The 24,049-nt window shown below is 44.1% G+C and overlaps 1 protein-coding gene and 1 long non-coding RNA gene across 3 annotated transcripts in view; one reads left to right on the top strand and one right to left on the bottom strand.

Moving 5' to 3' along the window:
* Positions 1-24,049, top strand: part of LOC130294553 (uncharacterized) — a 49,819-nt gene that overhangs the window by 2,339 nt on the left and 23,431 nt on the right. The window contains exon 2 of the long non-coding RNA XR_008848533.1: positions 17,877-18,043. This is a non-coding gene — a long non-coding RNA (uncharacterized LOC130294553). The remainder of the gene's footprint in view (positions 1-17,876; positions 18,044-24,049) is intronic.
* The window catches only part of LOC130294551 (branched-chain-amino-acid aminotransferase, cytosolic-like), an 85,273-nt gene that overhangs the window by 44,140 nt on the left and 17,084 nt on the right, over positions 1-24,049 (bottom strand). The gene's annotated exons all lie outside the window — the stretch shown is intronic.

Here is a 24,049-nt window from a genome sequence, read left to right as displayed (position 1 = left end):
CAGGAGTCCTAAATCTCAGACTGCAGCCGGGACACAGACAAACTCCCTGGCAGTGAGCAGTGCTGAGCTTATCTGTGTCCCGGCTGCAGTCTGAGATTTAGGACTCCAGCATGAGTCTGAAATCTATAAAAAAAAAGGACTGGTAGGGAGACCCCTAGTGGTCATTGTTTCAAAGTGGAAAATTAAATAGAAAGAAGCATATTTTTTAATAACATGCTATTGGAAAGTTAATCTGCATACATTAATCTAATTGGGTGTTGGCTGGACACCGATCCGTCCACATTGGAGGGATTTTGGTGAGCTGGACAAGTGTCTGTGAACTTTATTAATCTATAATATATCAAAAGTTTTTTTGATGAAAGGTACCCTTTAACCCTCTGATTGTCTAGAATTGTACTGCTGAATAATGCAAGAATATGACAGCAGAAATGAAATATTACGAGACATCGAACCATAGGAAAAAAAATTTTTGTAGACAATTGTATCTTATACTAGCTGAGTACCTGGCATTACCTGTTTTTTCCTTCCTAATCCTTGTTGGGGAGGAAAAGAAACAAAGGAGGAAGCTTGACCTCATATCCCGTCCTCATAACTAAACCTCATATCCCCTTCTCAAGTGGGGCTGAATTGTGATGAAGATATTGTAAGTCGAAAATAGAAGGAGGCATGGCTTTGTGGGAGTGGGCGTGATTTGCAAGCCAGACCGATGCACAAAAAAGGGTAGAAAATAAAAGGGGTGTAGCTAAAAGAGTGGGAGTGTCTTTGCGAGATGGGGCACGGTATGCGTGGAGGGTGTGGCTTGCAAGCTGGATTGACACATTCACCAGGAAATGCAGAGCAGACTTGAAACAAAACTCCCATTCTTCACATAAGGGGGTAGGTTAGGGTTAATTTAACTTTCATATTTTTAAATGGAAGAAATGGAGGGCAACGCCTTGCGTAATTCTGTGGGCTAAATTTCCCAAAGCCCTTAAGTAAGAAATGTGCTCACCTTATGTGAACCTTGGTTTCATGCATATCAACCCTTCAGTGGCGGGGTAGCGATGTGAGATCCTCGGCAGCAGCCTGCAGAGATGACCGGTCTCCTCTTGGGGGGGGGTCTATAATAGGATAGGCATGAGATTTCAGAAAAAATCTGACGTTGCGCTGCCTTGGTGCATTCACGCGCAAAGTCGGGTATGGGTACAAGTATCGTGTGTTTTATTCATACATGAAACAAGTACAGGGAAAACAGCAAGACTCGTTTTGAGGGTATGCTCCCTCTTTTTCAATTGCAGGGTGTACAAAATAAACAGTGTTAACTTATATGTACAAAAAATTAGGTGCCAAAAACGGCGGAGGTTGGAGGCCAGGGTGGGTGGCACTGGGGGTCGGTGTTGTACATTATGGGAATAGATCACAACATATGAGAGATTTTGTAAAATAAAGTAGTTGGATGGGTTGTGTTCAACATTTTCTTGTGTATCTTAGCATGTGTATACTGTGCTGTATTTCAGAGGACTTAGAGTAGGAAAGCATAGCAGGGTTTACCCGCTGAAATGTTCAAAATAAGAGGCGACCAATCAGGTTGTGGAGCTGTGGTGATGTCACTCGGTGGTGACCAATGGTATCTGTCCGGCGTTCTTTTTTTGAAAGCAGTGTTTTGCCGCGGAATGTAGCGGAACACGTGATCGATGTGCGACCAATAGGAGCGCGATCCTATGTTTCTTGTTGTAGTGTGTTTTGTAACGTATCCTAATGGTTGAAGGCGTGGCCAATCACAGTCATGTCATGGATGGCAAGTGGACCAATCATAGACACGCCTTCTGTACGTCGGCGGGAATTACAGTTTATCTGTTTAAAGATACTTGGTACGCATTAAGTTTCTTATTTCAGTGTATTTCGTGATGTACGCTCTATTCAGCCTAAGGGTCGGAGGAGTGGCCAATCACCGTAATGTCTTGGAAAGCGAATGAACCAATCCTAGTGCAGCCTACTAAACCATTGCAAAAGAATGGGTGGATGTCGGCGGGGATTAAGTCCTCCGAAATACAGCACAGTATACACATGCTAAGACACACAAGAAAATGTTGAACACAACCCATTCAACTACTTTATTTTACAAAATCTCTCATATGTTTGATCTTTTCCCATAATGTACAGCACCGACCCCCAGTGCCGCCCACCCTGACCTCAGACCTCCGCCGTTTTTGGCGCCTTCTTTTTTGTACATATAAGTTAACACTATATTTATTCTGTACACCCTGCAATTGAAAAAGAGGGAGCATACCCTCAAAACGCGTCTTGCTGCTTTCCCTCTACTTGTTTCATGTATGAATAAAACACACGATACTTGTACCGATACTCGACTTTGCGTGTGAATCCACCAAGGCAGCGCCACATCAGAGATTTTTTTCTGAAATCTCATGCTTATACAAGTAAAGTGACCAAGTATTATCGAAATATCTCCAGCAGTACTGAAGTTATGCTGGAACATACATTTCCTATAGATTAGCATTGGACTTTAAACAAAAACCCCGACCTTCACAAATGGGGGTAGGTTAGGGTTAAATTAAACTATCCTATATTTTAAGTGGACATATAAGTAACATGTGACCAGGTATTATCGAAATATCTCCAGCCATTTGGAAATTATGCAGTAACATATATTTCCCATAGACTTGTATGGGACTTTAACCCCTTAAGGACCCGGGGTTTTTCCGTTTTTGCATTTTCGTTTTTTCCTCCTTACCTTTAAAAAATCATAACTCTTTCAATTTTTCACCTAAAAATCCATATGATGGCTTATTTTTTGCGCCACCAATTCTACTTTGTAATGACGTCAGTCATTTTACCCAAAAATCTACGGTGAAACGGAAAAAAAAAAATCCATGAGAGACAAAATTGAAAAAAAAAAAAAAAAGAACGCCGTTTTGTAATGATACCCTACTTATGTAGGTTTGATTTTATTTCTGAAAAAAATCATAACTACATGCAGGAAAATTTATACGTTTAAAATTGTCATCTTCTGACCCCTATAAACTTTTTTATTTTTCAGCATATGGGGCGGTATGAGGGCTCAGTTTTTGCACCGTGATCTGAAGTTTTAGTGGTACCAGTTTTGCATTGATAGGACTTATTGATCGGACTTATTTGGACTTTGGAATTTTTTTGCACGTACTCCATTGACCATGTGGTTTAATTACCAATATATTTTTATAATTCAGACATTTCCACTCGCGGCGATACCACATATGTATATTTTTATTTACACAGTTTTTTTTTTTTTTTTAATGGGAAAAGTGGGGTGATTCAAACTTTAATTAGGGAAGGGGTTAAATGATCTTTATTCACTTTTTTTTGCAGTGTTATTGCTCCCATAAGGACCTATAACACTGCACACACTGATCTTTTACATTGATCACTGGTTTCTCATAAGAAACCAGTGATCGATGATTCTGCCGCTTGACTGCTCATTCCTGGATCTCAGGCACTGAGCAGTCATTCGGCGATCGGACAGCGAGGAGGCAGGTACGGACCCTCCGGCTGTCCTGCAAGCTGTTCGGGATGCCGCGATTTCGCCGCGGCTATCCCGAACAGCTCCCTGAGCTAACCGGCATGGTTTCACTTTTATTTTAGACGCGGCGTTCAACTTTGAACCGCCATCACGTCACTACGCACGCCGCTCCTATTGGATGACGGGACAGCGTGCGCAGCGACGTGATGACGTTGGAGGAGAGCACCGACGATGCAGGGGATCCCGAATAGGATGCGCCGGAGCCCCGAGGTCAGGTAAGTGACCATCACCGGAGCTCACGGGGCACCATAAACAGCTATCCGGCGGCAGCTGAAGCAGTCAGCGCTGCCGGGTAGCCGTTTATGTGATGGCCCCAACATAAAAAAGCATCGTATGTTGATGCTGCCTTCAAAATGCGATGGCCTCTGAGAGGCCATCGCATGTTGAAATTATCGTATGTCGGGGCCATCGTAGGTCGAGGGGTCACTGTATATGATATCGCTATGCGGGGGGCATATATACACACACACACGGGCTGCGGGGGTATATGATTGCGCTGTGCGGGGGGCATACATACAACTTACCGAGCAACACAATTTCCAACCCGGGCGACACCAAATTTTTTTACCGTGCGACACATCAGTAAATCAGGGACAAAAATACATTGAGTAAATAAAGAAACACTCAGAGATAAACCCGACACTCTTAGTAAATGAGGGCCATTGTATATGTGAAACAATATATCATTTATTTGGTATGTCTATTTTCATTATAAGCAGAGAGCTTCAAAGTTCATCAAATTTTGGAATTTTTCACCAAGAAATGATGCAAGTATCGACAAAATTTTACCACCGACAAAGTAGAATATGTCACGAAAAAAAAACTCTCTCTGAATCAGAATGAAAAGTAAAAGCATCCCAGAGTTATTAAAGGGGTATTCCAGGAAAAAACTTTTTTTTTTTTTATATCAACTGACTCCAGAAAGTTAAACAGATTTGTAAATTACTTCTATTAAAAAATCTTAATCCTTTCAATAATTATCAGCTGCTGAAATTGAGTTGTTCTTTTCTGTCTGGCAACAGTGCTCTCTGCTGACATCTCTGCTTGTCTCGGGAACTGCACAGAGTAGAAGAGGTTTGCTATGGGGATTTGCTTCTAAACTGTGCATTTCCTGAGACCCGTGTCATCAGAGAGCACTTAGACAGAAAAAGAACAACTCAACTTCAGCAGCTCATAAGTACTGAAAGGATTAAGATTTTTTAATAGAAGTAATTTACAAATCTGTTTAACTTTCTGGAGCCAGTTGATTGATAGATATATTATATATATATATATATATATATATATATATATATATATATATATAAAAAGCTTTTTCCTGGATAACCCCTTTAATGCTTAAAGTGACAGTGGTCAGATGTGCAAAAAATGACCGGGTCCTTAAAGTGAAAATGGGCTGGGTCCTTAAAGGGTTAACTATTTACTGAGTAAAGGGTCTGAATACTTGTCAATACAATATTTAATTTTTTTTTTTTTTTAATTAGCAAGGATTTCTAACATTCTATATTCATGTTGTCATTATGGGGTATTGAAAGCCGAATGGAGGGAATTTTTTTATTTTTTATTCTATCACGAGGCTGCAAAATAAATGTGAAAAAAAATTAAGGGTCTGAAGCCTTTCTGAATGCATTGCATACAATACTCCCTGAAATAAAATCTTAGGGAATGTAGTGAAACACAAATTTGTGAACAAACCTATCCAGTCCCTTAAAGGGGTACTCCGGTGAAAAACTTTTCTTTTAAATCAACTGGTGCCAGAAAGTTAAACAGATTTGTAAATTACTTCTATTAAAAAATCTTAATCCTTCCTGTAATTATTAGCTGCTGAATACTACAGCGGAAATTATTTTCTTTTTGAAACACAGAACTGTCTGCTGACATCATGAGCACAGTGCTCTCTGCTGACATCTCTGTCCATTTTAGGAACTGTCCAGAGCAGCATATGTTTGCTATGGGGATTTCCTTTTACTCTGGACAGTTCCTAAAATGTCAGCAGAGAGCGCTGTGGTCATGATGTCAGCAGAGAGCTCTGTGTTTCAAACGGAAAATAATTTCCACTGTAGTATTCAGCAGCTAATAAGTACAGGAAGGATTAAGATTTTTTCATAGAAGTCATTTACAAATCTGTTTAACTTTCTGGCACCAGTTGATTTAAAAAAAAAAAAAAAAAAAAAAGTTTTTCACCGGAGTACCCCTTTAAAGGTCTAAACAGGTCATAATGAACTATACACTGCATATAAAGTTGTGCATCGAGCAGATGCCTGAAATATGCGGTGTGCCAGTTAAAGGTGTACTACAAATCCCAGCATGTTAAAAGGCAGCTCGATTGACTCCGCAACTCCTTTATAAGAAAGGTGCCATGTTGCAATACAACTACACTGATCCTTCAACTTACAATGGCCTCAACATACAATATTTTCAACATACAATGGTCTTTTCTGGACATTGTAACTTGAAACCAGACTCCACAATGTCACAGATATTCCATATCTGCAAAACATGTCAATGGCTGAAAGAACCGACCAATCAGAATGGAGATTCCTATTTTTTGATGACATTTTAGTGGCTTCAGAACCAATTACAAGGAGTTATGGTCTCAACATACAATGGTTTCAGCATACAATGGTTGTCCTGGAACCAATTAATATTGTAACTTGAGGGACCACTGTGTTTAACCCCTTAAGGACTCAGGGTTTTTCCCTTTTTGCGCTTTCGTTTTTTCCTCCTTACCTTTAAAAAAAAATCATAATTCTTTCAATTTTGCACCTAAAAATCCATATGATGGCTTATTTTTTGCGCCACCAATTCCACTTTGTAATGACATCAGTCATTTTACCCAAAAATCTACGGTGAAATGGAAAAAAAAATCATTTGTGCGACAAAACTGAAGAAAAAACACAATTTTGTAACTTTTGTCAGCTTCCGTTTCTACGTAGTACATTTTTTCTGTAAAAATGACACCTTATCTTTATTCTGTAGGTCCATACGATTAAAATGATACCCTACTTATATAGGTTTGATTTTGTCGTACTTCTGGAAAAAATCATAACTACATGCAGGAAAATTTATGTGTGTAAAATTGTAATTTTCTGACCCCTATAACTTTCTTTTTACGCGTACGGGCCAGTATGAGTGCTCATTTTTTGCGCTGAGATCTGAAGTTTTTAGTGGTACCATATTTGTATTGATAGGACTTATTGATCATTTTTTCATGATATAAAAAGTGACCAAATATACGCTATTTTGGACGTTGGAATTTTTTTGCGTGTACGCAATTGACCGTGCAGTTTAATTAACAATATATTTTTATAATTCGGACATTACGCACGCGAGGATACCACATATTTTTATTTACACTGTTTTTTTTTTTTAAATGGGAAGAGGGGGGTGATTCAAACTTTTATTAGGGAAGGGGTTAAATGATCTTTACTAAAGGGGTACTCCGGTGAAAAGCTTTTTTCTTTTAAATAAACTGGTGGCAGAAAGTTAACCATATTTGTAAATTACTTCTATTAAAAAATCTTAATCCTTCTTGTACTTATTAGCTGCTGAATACTACAGAGGAAATCCTTTTCTTTTTGGAATGCTCTCTGATGACATCACGAGCACAGTTCTCTCTGATGATGTTATTATAATAATAATAATAATGCTTTATTTATTGTTGTCCTTAGTGGGATTTGAACCCAAGTCCCCAGCACTGCAAGGCAGCAGTGCTAACCACTGAGCCACCATGCTGCCATTAGCATACATCTGCTATGCACGGTTGCTAAAATGGACAGAGATGTCAGCAGAGAGCACTGTGCTCGTGAGGTCATCAGTGTTCCAAAAAGATAGGAATTTCCTCTGTAGCATTCAGCAGCTAATAAGTACTGGAAGGATTAAGATTTTTTAATAGAAGTAATTTACAAATATGTTTAACTTTCTGCCACCAGTTGATTTAAAAGAAATAAGGTTTTCACCGGAGTACCCCTTTAACTTTTTTTTCACTTTTTTATTTATTTTTTGCAGCGTTATAGCCAACACTGAGCTAACCGGCAGTACTTAACTTTTCACTTTAGACGTGGCGATCAACCTTGAACGCCATGTCTAAAGAGTTAATAGCTCGCGGTACTGCATTCAGTGCTGCACGCCATTAGCCACAGGTCCCAGCCATTGTTAGAGGCCGGGCCCGACCTGCTATGACGCAGGCCAAGCGTTCTAGAAAGGGAGCGGACTTGTCGTACAGGTACGCCCTGCGTCCTTAAGGGGTTAAGAAACGTCTATGACTTCTGTGGGGAGAATAGGCGGCCTACGCTAGTGAAAAGGTGGCCTACATTAGTAGACTGTATACAGAAGTCTACATCAGGGGTCCTCAAACTACGGCCCGCGGGCCACATGCGGCCCGCGGAGCGCATTTACCCAGCCCGCCGGGTGTTTTTGCCTTAGGACATCCCTGTGTTCCGAAAGATGCTTTCAGAACACAAGGATGCCTCTGTGAAGTCCCTGCGGCCCGCATTTACTTTAAAAACGTGGGGAACGTCGGGAGCAGGCGAACGCAGCGACGTCACTGACGTCCCATGCGTGCGCCCATGGCAACCGAGCGCGGAGCAGAAGAGAAGTAGTAAGGACGCGCACGCTGGTAGTAGGTAATTTTTTTCCAGCGGCGCGTCCTTTTGGTGTTCTGACCACCAATCCTCCGGTCCTGCTATGGCCGGACCCGAGGAGCGGTGATCGGAACACTGAAATGGGGCAGTACACAGGCATACAGCCTCCAGCCATACTTTATGGCAGGAGGCTGTATGCCTGTGGGGGAACATACTGCCAACGTAATTTGGGGGACTATACTGCACACCTAATGTGGGGGGAACTATACTGCGCACCTAATGTGGGGGAACTATACTGCGCACCTAATGTGGGGGAACTATACTGCGCACCTAATGTGGGGGAACTATACTGCGCACCTAATGTGGGGGAACTATACTGCGCACCTAATGTGGGGGGAACTATACTGCGCACCTAATGTGGGGGGAACTATACTGCGCACCTAATGTGGGGGAACTATACTGCGCACCTAATGTGGGGGAACTATACTGCGCACCTAATGTGGGGGAACTATACTGCGCACCTAATGTGGGGGAACTATACTGCGCACCTAATGTGGGGGAACTATACTGCGCACCTAATGTGGGGGAACTATACTGCGCACCTAATGTGGGGGAACTATACTGCGCACCTAATGTGGGGGAACTATACTGCGCACCTAATGTGGGGGAACTATACTGCGCACCTAATGTGGGGGAACTATACTGCGCACCTAATGTGGGGGAACTATACTGCGCACCTAATGTGGGGGAACTATACTGCGCACCTAATGTGGGGGAACTATACTGCGCACCTAATGTGGGGGAACTATACTGCGCACCTAATGTGGGGGAATTATACTGCACCTAATGTGGGGGAACTATACTGCCAACGTAATGTGGGGGAACTATATTGCACCTAATGTGGGGGAGCTATATTGCACCTAATGTGGGGGACTATATTGCACCTAATGTGGGGGAACTATACTGCCAATGTAATTTGGGGGACTATACTGCCAGCCTAATGTGGGGGACTATTCTGCACCTAATGTGGGGGAACTATACTGCCAATGTAATTTGGGGGACTATACTGCACCTAATGTGGGGGAACTATACTGCCAGCCTAATGTGGGGGACTATATTGCACCTAATGTGGGGGAACTATACTGCACCTAATGTGGGGGAACTATACTGCCAGCCTAATGTGGGGGAACTATATTGCACATAATGTGGGGGAACTATACTGCCAGCCTAATGTGGGGGACTATATTGCACCTAATGTGGGAGGACTATACTGCCAGCCTAATGTGGGGGACTATATTGCACCTAATGTGGGGGGGACTATACTGCCAACGTAATGTGGGGGACTATATTGCACCTAATGTGGGAGAACTATACTGCGCCTAATGTGGGGGACTATATTGCACCTAATGTGGGGGAACATACTGCAAGCCTAATGTGGGGGACTATATTGCACCTAATGTGGGAGAACTACAACGTAATGTGGGTGAACTATACTGCACCCAATGTGGGGGGGAACTACAACCTAATGTAGGGGAACTGTATTGCCAACCCTAATGTGGGGGAACTACAACCTAATGTGGGGGATCTATACTGCCAACCTAATGTGGGGGGAACTGTGCTGTGTACTTAAAGTGGTAGTCCACTAATTAGATATATAAGTGTGCACAGGAATTTATTCATGTTTTGATATCTATAGTCCGGCCCTCCAACGGTCTGAGGGACCGTGAACTGGCCCCCCGTTTAAAAAGTTTGAGGACCCCTGGTCTACATGGTTAAAAATATCATAGTTATTTATTCATGACAAGGCCTAAGACTAGTTATAGAGATCTATTAATGGATACAAAGAGCAATGCTTCCCTCTAGTGTTCAGCTCTGCAATTACATATACAGGTAACAACACCAGAGGGTATATGGTCTTTTTCAGCAGCAGCTCACAGGAGTACAATGCAGGCACATTTTTATACCTGTATTATGGCCCCAATATGCCGCCCAACCGTGGGTCTAATAACCCGAACTAACAGAATCCATGATGTTCATTGGTGGTCATTAGACCTGCAGTTAAATAAAGCTTTGAGACCATAAAATAAATGTGAAAATGTACATAGAAATTCTCTTTATTGCCTAAGGCTGGATTTACAAGGGCCCTTTCAGATGGTAGAATTTCCGAGTGGAATCAAGCTTAAAAATTGCGCTAAAAAAATTCGCCATTTCCTATTGTTAAAGTGAAAAACTTTTTTTTTTTTTTTTTTTTTTTTTTAAATCAACTGGTGCCAGAAAGTTAAAAGGGGTATCCCAGGCAAAACCTTTTTTTTATATATATCAACTGGCTCCGGAAAGTTAAACAGGTTTGTAAATTACTTCTATTAAAAAAATCTTAATCCTTCCTGTACTTATTAGCTGCTGAATACTACAGCAGAAATTCTTTTCTTTTTGAAACACAGAGCTGCCTGCTTACATCATGAGCACAGTGCTCTCTGCTGACATCTCTGTCCATTTTAGGAACTGTCCAGAACAGCATATGTTTGCTATGGGGATTTCCTTTTACTCTGGACAGTTCCTAAAATGGACAGAGATGTCAGCAGAGAGCACTGTGAAACACAGAGCTGTCTGCTGACATCATGAGCAAAGGGAAAATAATTTCCACTGTAGTATTCAGCAGCTAATAAGTACAGGAAGGATTAAGATTTTTTAATAGAAGTAATATACAAATCTTTTTAACTTTCTGGCACCAGTTGATTTAAAAAAAAAAAAAAAATCACATCGCGTCGGTCCCGGCGCTCATCAACGGTCCCGGCTAATACCACACATCGCTGATCGCGGCAATGTGCGGTATTAACCCTTTAGAATCGGCAGTCAAAGCTGACCGCCTCTTCTAGAGCGAAAGTGAAACTATCCCGGCTAGTCAGTCGGGCTATTCGGGACCGCCGTGGTGAAATAGCGGCGTCCCGAACAGCTTACAGGACACCGGGAGGGCCCTTACCTGCCTCTTCAGTGTCCGATCGACGAATGACTGCTCCGTGCCCGACTGCTCAGTGCCTGAGATAACACTGATCACAGGCGTGTTAATACACGCCAGTGATCAGCATGAGAGATCAGTGTGTGCAGTGTTATAGGTCCCTATGGGACCTATAACACTGCAAAAAAAAAAGTAAAAAAAGTTAGTTATGATTTTTTTCCAGAAGCACGACAAAATCAAACCTATATAAGTAGGGTACCATTTTAACCGTATGGACCTACAGAATAATAAGGTGTCATTTTTACCTAAATATGCACTGTGTAGAAACGGAAGCCCTCAAAAGTTACAAAATGGCGTTTTTTTCTTCGATTTTGTCGCACAATGATTTTTTTTCCCCTTTTGCCGTGAATTTTTGGGTAAAATGACTGTCACTGCAAAGTAAAATTGGTGACGCAAAAAATAAGCCATAATATGGATTTTTAGGTGGAAAATTGAAAGGGTTACGATTTTTAAAAGGTAAGGAGGAAAAAACGAAAGTGCAAAAACTGAAAAACCCTGAGTCCTTAAGGGGTTAATGAGATTCTGCTGCACCGCACACACAGCAGAATTTCCATGATGGAAAATGTCAATCACTTTCTCTACAGCAGTGTTTCCTAATCAGGGTGCCTGCAGCTGTTGCAAAACTACAACTCACAGCATGCCCGGACAGCCTTTGGCTGTCTGGGCATGCTGGGAGTTGTAGTTTTGCAACAGCTGGAGGCACCCTGATGGGGGAACAATGCTACACAGAAAGAGTGGACATTACAGTCAATGGAGGCCGTGCATGGAATGTCTGCCTGGAATTTCTCTGGGTGAATATTCTGCTGTGTGAATGGGCCCTAAGGGTGTGTTCACACATCATACTTTTCCAAAAGGCGGAAAAAATCCACGAAATCGGTGGCAGAAATTAATGCATTGCTGTTATTTCTAAAGACTTTGTACATGTCAAGTCTAGGCACAAAAGTGTGTGGCAGCACACTTCACTCCTCGGCTCCGGACAGTGCTGTAGATTTTCTGGTCCGACGTCCATTTACCCTGAGAATATCCTCTACAGCTTCCCTGTGGGATTTAACATTCATATCGCAGATAGGATTCCCTAAAATCTCACCCACATTGCAGCTACTGTATTAGGCTGGGTTCACACTACGTTTATCACCTACGGTTCCCGCATACGTTTTCTATCAAAAACCGTATGGGGAAAAAAAACGGATGGAACAGTATGGGAAAAAGTAAACCGTATGAGTTTTTAAACAGTATTCTGTTTTTAAAAGTGCATACAGTTCCGTCAGTTTTTATAGAAAAAAAAAAACATACTTTTTTGAAAATGTTGTCCATTTTTAATGGGAGGGGTCTTGGGTGGGGACTTTAGGATTCAAATGCGCATGTGCAAAGTAAAAACGTATAAGTTTTTCCCGTATGGAACCATATACATGTGCGTTTCCCATTGACGTCCATGTTAAAAAAAAAAAACGTATGTGGTTGCAGTACGGTTTTTAAACCGGAGACAAAATCGTGGTCAACCACGGTTTTCACTCCGGTTTAAAAACCATACTGCAACCGCATACTTTTTTTTAACATGGACGTCAATGGGAAACGCACATGTATACGGTTCTATACGGGAAAAACGTATACGTTTTTACTCTGCACATGTGCATTTGAAACCTAAAGTCCCCACCCAAGACCCCTCCCATTAAAAATGGACAAAATTTTCAAAAAAGTATGGTTTCTTTTTTTTTTCTATAGAAACTGACACAACTGTATGCACTTTTAAAAACAGTATACTGTTTAAAAACGCATACGGTTTACTTTTTCCCATAATGTTCCATCCGTTTTTTTGCCATGCGGTTTTCTTTAGAAAAACGGATTGGAAACAGTATGGGGAAAACGTGATGTGAACCCAGCCTAATACAATGGCAGCAGTACACATTCAAAACTCACTGATCTGACAAGGGTTTTCTGCTTCAAGGTTTGTTCCGACATGTCCCAACCAAACACAATGGGACCACAGGAATTGTATCCATCCTGCCCATTGATTATATCCCAGCACATGTTACCAATCAGTTGGAAGCTCTTGGAAAAAAGGAGATGTACTGGATCTATAGACTAGAATCGCTCCGACCCCATGGGCTGAATGAGGCTACAGAGCTAATTCACTGAATGGGTCATCCTGTCCTCTTACCAATGGGGATGACCCCCACCAGCCCAGCAATCAAAGAAAACTTCATGGGAGGAAGTGTGTACAACTGCACATGTATATAGATGTATATGTGTAGGCATATGAATGTGAATACAGAAAATATACACCATATCTGTTTACAGACTTAGAATATATATCTCTGTTGTGGCCACACAGAAAATCCGCAGAACATGCAGAAAACAGAGTGCCGCCATTTGTGCAGACCATACGTCTGTCATTGGCCCCCACAACCTATCACTATGAATATGTTTAAATAGCTCACAGAAATGTCTTTAAACCATAGGACTTATATGGGACGCTACGGTGACAATCAGCATCGTATTGCACATGATTGCAACATGGTGTGAATATTGTAAATACCTCAGCACAATGTCAAATCTGGAGCAAAAACATTGCTGAATATTAGGACATCCCAGAAAAATGATCATCGTTTCTGCACCAATTCCCCAACAAACAACATCTACCAATAAAAAAATAAATAATAAAAAAGGAAAACATGGCTGATATATGATAACACAATATCACCTCATGTACAACCATAGAATATCTGACCACATTCTTTGCGATTGATGTCTTAAATCCCAGCTATGCTTTCTCCTACATGCTTTGATTCTCCTACTTTCTCCGCTCCCCGAACGGAAGGCCAGGCTAATAGTAGAAACACCTCATTTGATCTGCAACCTAAATACTATTCGTGTTAAATGTAATTTGTTTTACATTCATGTTTGCTTTGGATTTGAGATATCCGCAGCGCCGTGCAAACTGTATTGCATATATGTATTTTATTCTGTACCCGGTAATTGCTGTTAAATTTCGCGGGCTTTTTTTGCATAAATCAGTGGCCTCCCACACCTGCCACATCATTGGATCTGACGAAGAGGGGGTCCCACCCCTCGAAACGCGTTATCTGTGATCTATCCTAATAAAATCCGGTTAATATCTCTTATACTTAACCGTGTCCGGCTACTTCTATACTGCCACGATCCCAGTCATGCTAATCTACAGGAGTGAGCGCTCAAACACCTTTTTTACCACGTGAACCGGAGCCCCGGGGATCTTCATCATGTGATCTGACACCGTGTAATTCTTAATTTCCCCTGTGGTGGCGCAGCAGGGATGCAGAAAACTTTCCAGCATGTTACCCCAATGATTGCAGCTGATCACTGGGGGTCCTGGCAGGAAGGCGCTTCTTCATACAAGTAGGGATCGTCCCCACCAGAGAACTCCTTTAAAGGGTATGTGTCACCAAATGTGATTTAATTTATTTTAGAGGTTAATTATTTTTTTCTTATTTTTTTTTAAATATTTTTGGAAATATTAAAAACATTTTTTGCTACTTGTCACAAAATATGAAAAATTAAATATTAACTTGTTATCTCCCACTGTTGACCAGCAGAAGGAGCTAACATGAGGAATCTGGTGAAAGCAAGCAACTTGTCTGGCTGCTGCAAATTAGACCTCACCCATCTACCTTCCTCCTCTGTCTATGTACAAAAGGAGAGGGGGAGTTTTTTTTTCTTCTTCTTCTTCTTTCTTCTTCTCCCCCCAATTCTACTGTCACCATGTTGCTGTCTGAAGAGTGGTAAATAACAGACTAGATGTCTCTTGAAAGGCCACTGCTCCTCAGGGACTTCAAGAAAATGGTGCTGGCTCCCCCTTTTATTTCAGCTAGCCGATGCTATGCACATGTGCAGTAAGCAGCCCATACTTTTCTATGAGATACTCTCAGTTTAACTTTCTTAAGCCCTCTGCCTGCCATAAAGCAACTGTGTAGGTGTTGTGAAGTGACACACCACAAAGAGGCTACAGTAATGGCAGCCCCCAGTACACACTTTATTAATGAATAACATTCAAACTACATTGTCCTAAAACTAAATGCATAACTGAAATGCTTTATCTTGATAGAATAATTTTTTTATATTTCTTTTAAACAAAATGGTGACACATTCCCTTTAAGAAACATGAATGTTATACAGAGGGTCTTTCTGACAAGGATGTACATTTCAGATCGCAGGGGGGTCCGACCGGTGGGGCCCCCCGCAGGAAGGGGGAGTGTTTACCACCGCACGAAGCGGTGGCTGACACGCCTCCTCAATACAACTCTATGGCAGAGCTGGAGTGCTGCCTTCGGAAATCTCCGGCTCTGCTATAGAGTTGTATTGACGGGACATGTCAGCCGACGCTTCGTACAGTGGTGGCCACCCGCTATCTGGCCAGCGAGCCGATGCCCCGTACAGGAGATAGCGGGGGGCCCCCAGCGGTCGGACCACCCCGCGATCTGAAATGTATCCCCTATCCTTAGGATAGGGGATACGTTTTTCAGCACTGGACTACCCCTTTAAGAGCCAAAACTGGCAACAATATAAAAGCAGCCTTAGCAAGACAATGGCCATTGCAGGGGAGAAACACAGCTAGACTCTCATGATGAGATGAAAGGATTGTTGGGAGATAAAATATTCAGACCTTCGGTGATCGGCGGCTTCTTTTGAACAATGGGTTACTTTGGCGACAACCTGTGCATGAACTGCGTGAGCCCGTAGGCGTTCTATAGTTATAGTTACGTCCACATCATCAAAAAATCTACTGCAGTAGATATCATCGTATAGAGAAACCGGTAGAACAGGTATTACATAACCCATCCGGCCCCTAGGGCAGCTGTACATGCATTAACCACTTCATACACATTAGAGGTAATGCTAATCTTTTAGTAGGCGTGTATTGCAGGTCCTGAAGATTCCAGTCCCAGCTGAATAAGGAGTGCTGAGGTTTAATGCTGACCAGGAACTTTATGGGTTGTGTCCATTGACACCTACAATTATTGGCCGGATGCTAAAAAATATAACATTGGTTCCTGGAGAGGTCTACATAATAATTATAATAATAATAATAATAATAATAAGGGATGCACCGAAAGGGAAATTTTGGGCCGAAAACAAAAATTTAGGCTGTGCCTGGCCGAAAACAGAAAAACTGAAAATGCATTGCCCCGCCCCCCCTTTTTTTTTTTTATATAGTTTCTGTTGCATTTTATTACTTCTTTTTGGAATGTGATATGACCAAAATCAGCTATTTTTGTTCGGTATTCTTTTTGCGTTTTACGACATTTACAGTGCAGGATCAGAAACATAATTTATTATTATTGGGACGATTACACACACGGCGATACCAAATATGTTTATTTTAATTATTTTTTCATATTTTTTTATATGGGGAAACGGAGGGTGATTTAAACTTTTTACAGTGGATCGACCCCCCCCCTCGCAGTCGCGCTAATGTGTTAATAGCCGGCCATAGCGATCGCCACATGTCTGCTATTAGCGGCAGCCCCTTGCTACATGGATTAGCAGGGGGCTGCGGGGTATGGTCGATGACGGACATTGGAGCAATCTCCAATGTCCGTCACTACAGGAGATGTCAGCTGCTGTCCTGTGTATGACGCGGCCTGACCCGCCGGTCCACATCAGGTCCTCACGCGACCCATGACCTTCATGAATGTCATGGGTCAGGAAGGGGTTAATCCTACCCCCAAAATTTTAGGCAGAAAATTCAATCAGCCGAAAATGCCTGAAGGGCATTTTTGGCAGCCAAAATTTCAGTGCATCCCTAATAATAATAATAATAATAATAATAATAATATAGCACCAACATATTCCACAGCACTGTACAGAGATTGTCATCACTCAGTCACTTTCCCCACTGGGGCTCACAATGTTAATTCACAATTCATCTATCAGTATATTTTTGGAGTGTGAGGAAACCCACACGAATGCGGGGAGAACAGACTCCTTGCAGATGTTGTCTTAGGTGGGATTTGAACCTAGGACCCCTGGACTGAGCAACTGTACTAAGTCCACCCATACACACAAATGGCTGCGAGGACATCTCAGTGACGTGGAGTGGATCTGCAGACAATCTGTGTATAGGCACTTGGCATGCTGTGGACTGAAAAACATGGCTACTTTATTACAAAAGCAGCGCCACACTTGTCATTTGGCTGTGCCTGGTATTACAGCTCAATTTTTACTGAAGTTACAGGGGTATTCCGCCCCTAGACATCTTATCCCCTATGCAAAGGATAGAGGATAAGATGTCTGATCGGGGGGGTCCCGCCGCTGGGGACCCCCGTGAACTCTTCTGCGGAACCCCAGACATCCAGTGCATGGAGTGAACTTCGTTCCGTGCTGGATGACTGGCACTGCAGGGCGGAGGCTCGCGACATCAAGGCCATGCTAGGAGTTGTAGTTTTGCAACAGCTGGAGTCACACAGTTTGGAAAGCACTGCATTATGGGAATGCCATGAACTTTGATGCAATATCTGCTTCTATGACATATGGATTTACCACAGGTTATCTGCCATGTCTAGGGCACGTCAGTTCATGTCATCCCATTCACTTACATAGGACAAGCTAAATACCAGGCCCAGTCACTACGAAATGTAGATAGCTTTGCCTGGTAAGCGATGAGTGGTTCTGATGGGGACTAGGATGGTAAGTGTGAGATTAACTAATGTGTTATATTTACTCTTCTTATTTTAATATTTTGCAGGGAGAGAGAAGCCATGATTCCGCTGAGGATGCCTCTGAAAGTCTGCAAATTGGGTTTGCAGAACATACAGTTTCCTATGGAACAGCCCTGAATGTAGCAAATGTTCCCTTCAACCAAGTATATGCTTATCAGAAATGGAGTACTTACAGCTGGATGACTGGGAAAAAGTGAGTATGGGAGGGAGAATGAGCATCTGTATCAAAATACACATAATCCAGCTAATATAGAAGCGAATGCTCAATGCTAAGTTCACATAGCAGCTGCTAGAGAACCAGTAGTAATACAGGACACAGTCCGTCCCCATCCTCCCTTAGGTGACGTCTCAGAGCAATTATCACCTGCAGACAAAACTCCATCAGCAAACACTGACCAATGGCAGCAGGACATTGCTGGTAAAACGGTGGAATAGTCAGCTAGTGACTACGTTCAGGTCCAACTCCACTGGTATATGTCACTTTACTGGACTTTTGGGGGAGATTTATCAAAACCTGTGCAGAGGAAAAGTTGCCCAATCAGCAACCAATCAGATCGCTTCTTTCATTTTTCAGAGGCCTTGTTAAAAATGAAAGAAGCGATCTGATTGGTTGCTATGGGCAACTCAGCAACTTTTCCACTGAACAAAATTTTGGGTACCTGGTGTCTGAGTCAGCAAACAAAGCACCGACTCCTACTAAATTTTGATTGGAATAAAAAAAAGCAAGTTTAAATGTCCCAATTCACAAAAAGTTATAATTAATGGCTTCTCTACTGTAAGAATAAAGACCAATACATGCAGTGCCTCACGTAACCGCAAAACGAACACGCTAAGTGACCGTGAAGAAGCTTTTCATGTGCTTCACTACATGGCATACAACGCACAATTAGGAGCGGCAATACTTATACTTTCCATAGTGTTGTGTTCTGCTGTTACAGGGAACCTATGGGTAACCTAGCCTCTCACTGATAAGGGATTAAGTAAATATGTTTTTTTGCAGGACTAGAGACACTTGTATAAGTGAAGGGAATGGAGGGTCAATAGTTCAAGACTGAAGCTGTAAACCATTGGAAAAACTGCTGCCAGTCAGCTAAGGCTATAAAAACTTGTTAACTCGATTGTTAGCTTAAAGGGGTACTCCACTCCTAGACATCTTATCTCCTATCCAAAGGATAGGGGATAAGATGTCAGATCGCTAGGGTCCCGCTGCTGGGGACCCCCAGGATCGCCGCTGCGGCACCACGCTATCATTACTGCGCAGAGCAAGTTCACTCTGTGCGTAATGACAGGCGATACAGGGGCCGGAGCATCTTCACATCACGGCTCCGCCCCTCGCGATGTAACGGCCTGCCCCCTCAATACAAGTCTATGGGAGGGGGTGTGGCAGTTGTCATGCCCCCTGCCATAGACTTGCATTAAGGGGGCAGGCCGTGATGTCACGAGGGGGCGGAGCCATGATGTCACGCTGCCCCGTCCCCTGTATCGCCATTACGCCATCGTCATTACGCACAGAGCGAACTCGCTCTGTGTAGTAATGAAAGTGCTGTGCCGCACCCAGCAGCGGTACCCCGGCAATCTGACATCTTATCCCCTATCCAAACGATAAGATGTCTAGGGGCGGAGTACCCCTTTAAACATGACTATGCGATTCTACTAGGGAAATCAGGTTTTATAATAAATGCCCCTTCCTGCATTCTCACACTGCCCTATCTTCAGCAGCAGATCAGCACACAAACTGTTCAATACAGTAGACTGTTGGCTTCCCAGCCAATAGTCCTGTGGTAATGATATGTATGTTGCCGATACTAGTATCGGTATCGGGGCAGATACTAGCCATATACATGGTATCGGGGACTCGTTTAATGTCCCCGATACCATGTCCGATACCTGCTGCCGCTCCGCTGCCCCGTTCTCCGGTCCTCCCGTCCGCTTCATAGTCTTCCATGGAGGAGCATGTGACACAACGTCACTCCACCTCCTCCCCTGCGCCCAGCGTAACGCTATGGAGGAAGCGGAGTGACGTGTATGTCACATGTTCCTGCATAGGACGCCATGATGCGGACCGGGAGGATGGAAGAACGGGGCAGTGGAGCGGTAGCACCCGACGGAGGACAGCAGCAGGTGAGCTGTGTGCTGCTGCTAATGTCTAAAGGGGGGCCCTGCTGCTAAAGTCTGTAAGGGGGGCCCTACTGCTGCTGCTGCTAATGTCTGTAAGGGGGGCCCTGCTGCTGCTGCTGCTAATGTCTGTAAGGGGGCCCTGCTGCTGCTGCTAATGTCTGTAAGGGGGCCCTGCTGCTGCTGCTAATGTCTGTAAGGGGGGCCCTGCTGCTGCTGCTAATGTCTGTAAGGGGGGCCCTGCTGCTAATGTCTGTAAGGGGGGCCCTGCTGCTGCTGCTAATGTCTGTAAGGGGGGCCCTGCTGCTGCTGCTAATGTCTGTAAGGGGGGCCCTGCTGCTGCTGCTAATGCCTAAAGGGGGGCCCTGCTGCTGCTAATGACGGTAAGGGGGGCCCTGCTGCTGCTGCTAATGTCTGTAAGGGGGGGCCCTGCTGCTGCTGCTAATGTCTGTAAGGGGGGCCCTGCTGCTGCTGCTAATGTCTGTAAGGGGGGCCCTGCTGCTGCTGCTAATGTCTGTAGGGAATACTACCTACTATTAAAGACAATCTTACAGCAGAGTCACCTGCACTAACTTGAATTTTTAGGTAGATAGGTGCAGGTGACCCGGTTTCTACCGCTGCTCACCATGTGGTCATCGGTCTAACCACCAATGCAAATTCCCTGTTCTGTCCAATGGAGAAGAGAGAAATCTTGGCTCATACTACAGCAGCCGCCTCCATTCTTCACAACAAGGACCCACATATCATACGGTAAACAGCGCCAGAAACCGGGTCACCCTGCTGTCAGATTCCCATTAAAATATAAGTACACGTACTTGGTATCGGCGAGTACTAGAATTAAAGTATCGGTACTCATACTCTGTCTTAAAATAATGGCATCGGGACATCCCTAGTCTGCTTTAGGGCTGGGCAGTATACCGGTTCATACCGAATACATAAATTTTTGTGCTGCACGATATGAATTTTTCCCATACCACAATACCAGTTTGGCCCCTCCCTCCTCGGGAATGAATGAAAGAATGAATCAGCCCAGCGCTGCGCTGTCACCACATTGGGGAACTAATCCTATGTGACCTGCGAGCGCTGTTCTGCCCCCCCCCAATTAATTATTAGCCCAGCCCAGCACTGTCCCCATCAGGGTACTACTCACATGTCACCCGCAAGCGCTGCCCTCCTCATCCTGTTTGTTGCGGCTGCCAGCGCCGACACTCTATACCAGTGGTCTCCAACTTGCGGACCTCCAGATGTTGCAAAACTACAACTCCCAGCATGCTGGGAGTTGTAGTTTTGCAACATCTGGAGATCCGCAAGTTGGAGACCACTGTTCTATACTGTGCGGTATCCCTATGCCCGGGCTGCAAAAAATTAAATAAACTTTAACCCCCTTCCCGTTAGTTCGGTACCGGCCTCACTTGTTTCCTGGGGACGGGAACGTGATACAGCAGGCAGCCTATCACCAGCCGCAGTGATGTTCTGCCTCGGCCGGTGATAGGCTGAGCCCACTGTCATGTAAGAAGCCGGCTCCTTTCATGACAGTGGGCTCAGCTTATCACTGGCCGAGGCAGAACATTGCTGCGGCTGGTGATAGGCTGACTGCTGTACGACGTTCCCGTCCCCAGCGTAAGGCCGACGTAGGTGCAGGCCGGGCATAGGGATACCGCACAGTATAGAACGCCAGCGCCGGCTGATGGCACTCCGACGTTCCCGTTCCCAGCGCAAGGATGACGTCGGAACATGCGGTAAAGTTTATACTGTTTACCTTTTGCAGGCCGGGCATAGGAATACTGCACAGTATAGAGTGTCAGCGCCGGCAGCCACAACAAACGGGATGAGGAGGGCAGCGCTTGCCCAATGGGGGTGTGGGCTGATGATTAATATGGGGGGGGGGGGGGGATACCATTAGACACAGTGGAACCACCAAAAGTTTAAAAAATACCATGATACACACATTTGGTCATACCGCCCAGCCCTAGGTTGGGCTCCTCCCCCTCGGGAACGAATGAATTATCAACCCAGCGCTGCGCTGAACTAATCATGTGTCACCCGCAAGCGCTGCCTTCCTCGTCCCCCTGTTTGTTGCAGGCCGCATCACTGGAACTCTGTACTGTACGCTGTATCCCTATGCCCGGGCTGCAAAAGAAAAAATAAACTTTAACTCACTTTCCCGGTTGGAGAGCCATCAGCCTATCACCGGCCGCAGCGATGTTCCACCTCAGCCGGTGATAGGTTGAGCGCACTGTCATGTAAGGAGCCGGCTTCTTACATGACAGCGGGCTCAACCTATCACCGGCCAAGGCGGAACATCGCTGCGGCCGGTGATAGGCTGACTGCTCTCAGACATTCCCGTCCCCAGGAAGCAGGTGAGGCCGGTACCGGACCAAACGGGAGGCGAGTTAAAGTTTATTTTGTTTATCTTTTGCAGCCCGGGCATAGGGATACAGCGTACAGTACAGAGTTCAAGCGCCGGCGGCCCGCAACAAACAGGAGGACGAGGAGGGCAGCGCTTGCAGGTGACACGCGATTAGTTCCCTGATGGGGACAGCGCAGCGCTGATAATTAATTGGGGGGGAAGCAGAACAGTGCTCGTGGGTCACATGATTTGGGGGAGGAGAAATACCGATATATATACCGTGATACACATTTTTGGTCATACCGCCCAGCTCTATCGTGCAGTATATATTTTTGACAGTGGGACCCTGTAGGTTACTATAACAATGTAACATACAACTCAGCCTACTGTCATCCCACTGTCATCTTGTGTCCCGCTACTGTCAGTGAGGACAGGCTGGAAGTGGTAGTTTTGCTAATGCTAGGGGAGATGTGAGCAGACAGCATACTGAGGGAGGGGGCGGAGACCTGCACAGTGAGGCCACGCCCCTTCCCTTTGAGAGGAATTAAGACTAGTGAGCTAAATTAAAAGTGTAATAAAAAAAAAAAAAATAAAAGGTGCTAGACACATAAAAATTAGATGTACATGGTCAGGATTAGGTACTAAGGATCGACCGATATCGTTTTTTTAGGGCCGATACCGATAATCTGTGCAGGTTAGGGCCGATAGCCGATAACTTATACCGATATTCCGGTATAAGTTATCGGCTATTTATCCCCCTGCGACACCGCTGCAGATCAATGATTTAAAGCGGGTGCTTTAAATCAATGCACTGCAGTGGCTTTTGCGGTGCCATAGGCCGCCGCCGCCACCACCCGCTTCTCTCCCCCTGCCTGTCCGGGGGTCCTGAGACCTATCACCGCCACTGCTCCCCCCGCACCGCGCCTAGGGGTGCCTCCAGATGTTGCAAAACTACTACTCCCAGCATGCCCGGACAGCCGTTGGCTGTCCGGGCATGCTGGGAGTTGTAGTTTTGCAACAGCTGGAGGGCCTACTGTAGGTATAGTATATTATACAGACCCCTGTCCATCCAAGAACCCTGACTCACCTCACCCCCTTCTCCGGGGGTCCTCTTCTCCACTCCGGGCAGGCTCCGGCCTAGTAACGCTGTGCGGGCGGGGCATCATCGGCAAGGTAAGTGCCGATACCGATAATGCCCAAAATCGTGATTATCGGCCGATAATATCGGCCTTACCGATAATCGGTCGATCCCTATTAGGTACTGAGTCATATATTTAAAAAAAAATGTTTTTTGTTGGATCTGACGAGTACACTTTAACAGCAAAGCCCCCACAAAGTACACAGTTTCCTTAGCTCCCAAATGATGGTACTTACACGGTTTACATAACACTTATTAGGATAAAGACCATTTTGCCCTTAGGACACGTTTTTCCTCCTCGTCTTTGAGAACTTATTCTTCCATCTTGTTTTTGCGTGACCATCTGTACCTTATGGCATCTTTCATTTAACAATTAAATGTACAGCGCAAGCAAAGAAATATACTTGTGTGGGGAAGATAAAAAGAAAAACGCACTTTTGCAATGGGGGGGGTTCCTTTTTACACAGTGCACTTTACAACAAAAATGACATGTAATGCTTATTCTGTGGGTCAATATGATTAAAACAACTTCTATTTACATGTTTTTCTATTATTGTACTGATTTGGAAACTAAATTTTGCGCATATGACTGATCA

Source organism: Hyla sarda, chromosome 10, assembly GCF_029499605.1.
Source record: "Hyla sarda isolate aHylSar1 chromosome 10, aHylSar1.hap1, whole genome shotgun sequence".
NCBI lineage: Eukaryota > Metazoa > Chordata > Amphibia > Anura > Hylidae > Hyla > Hyla sarda.
This window is presented reverse-complemented; position numbering and strand designations above follow the sequence as displayed.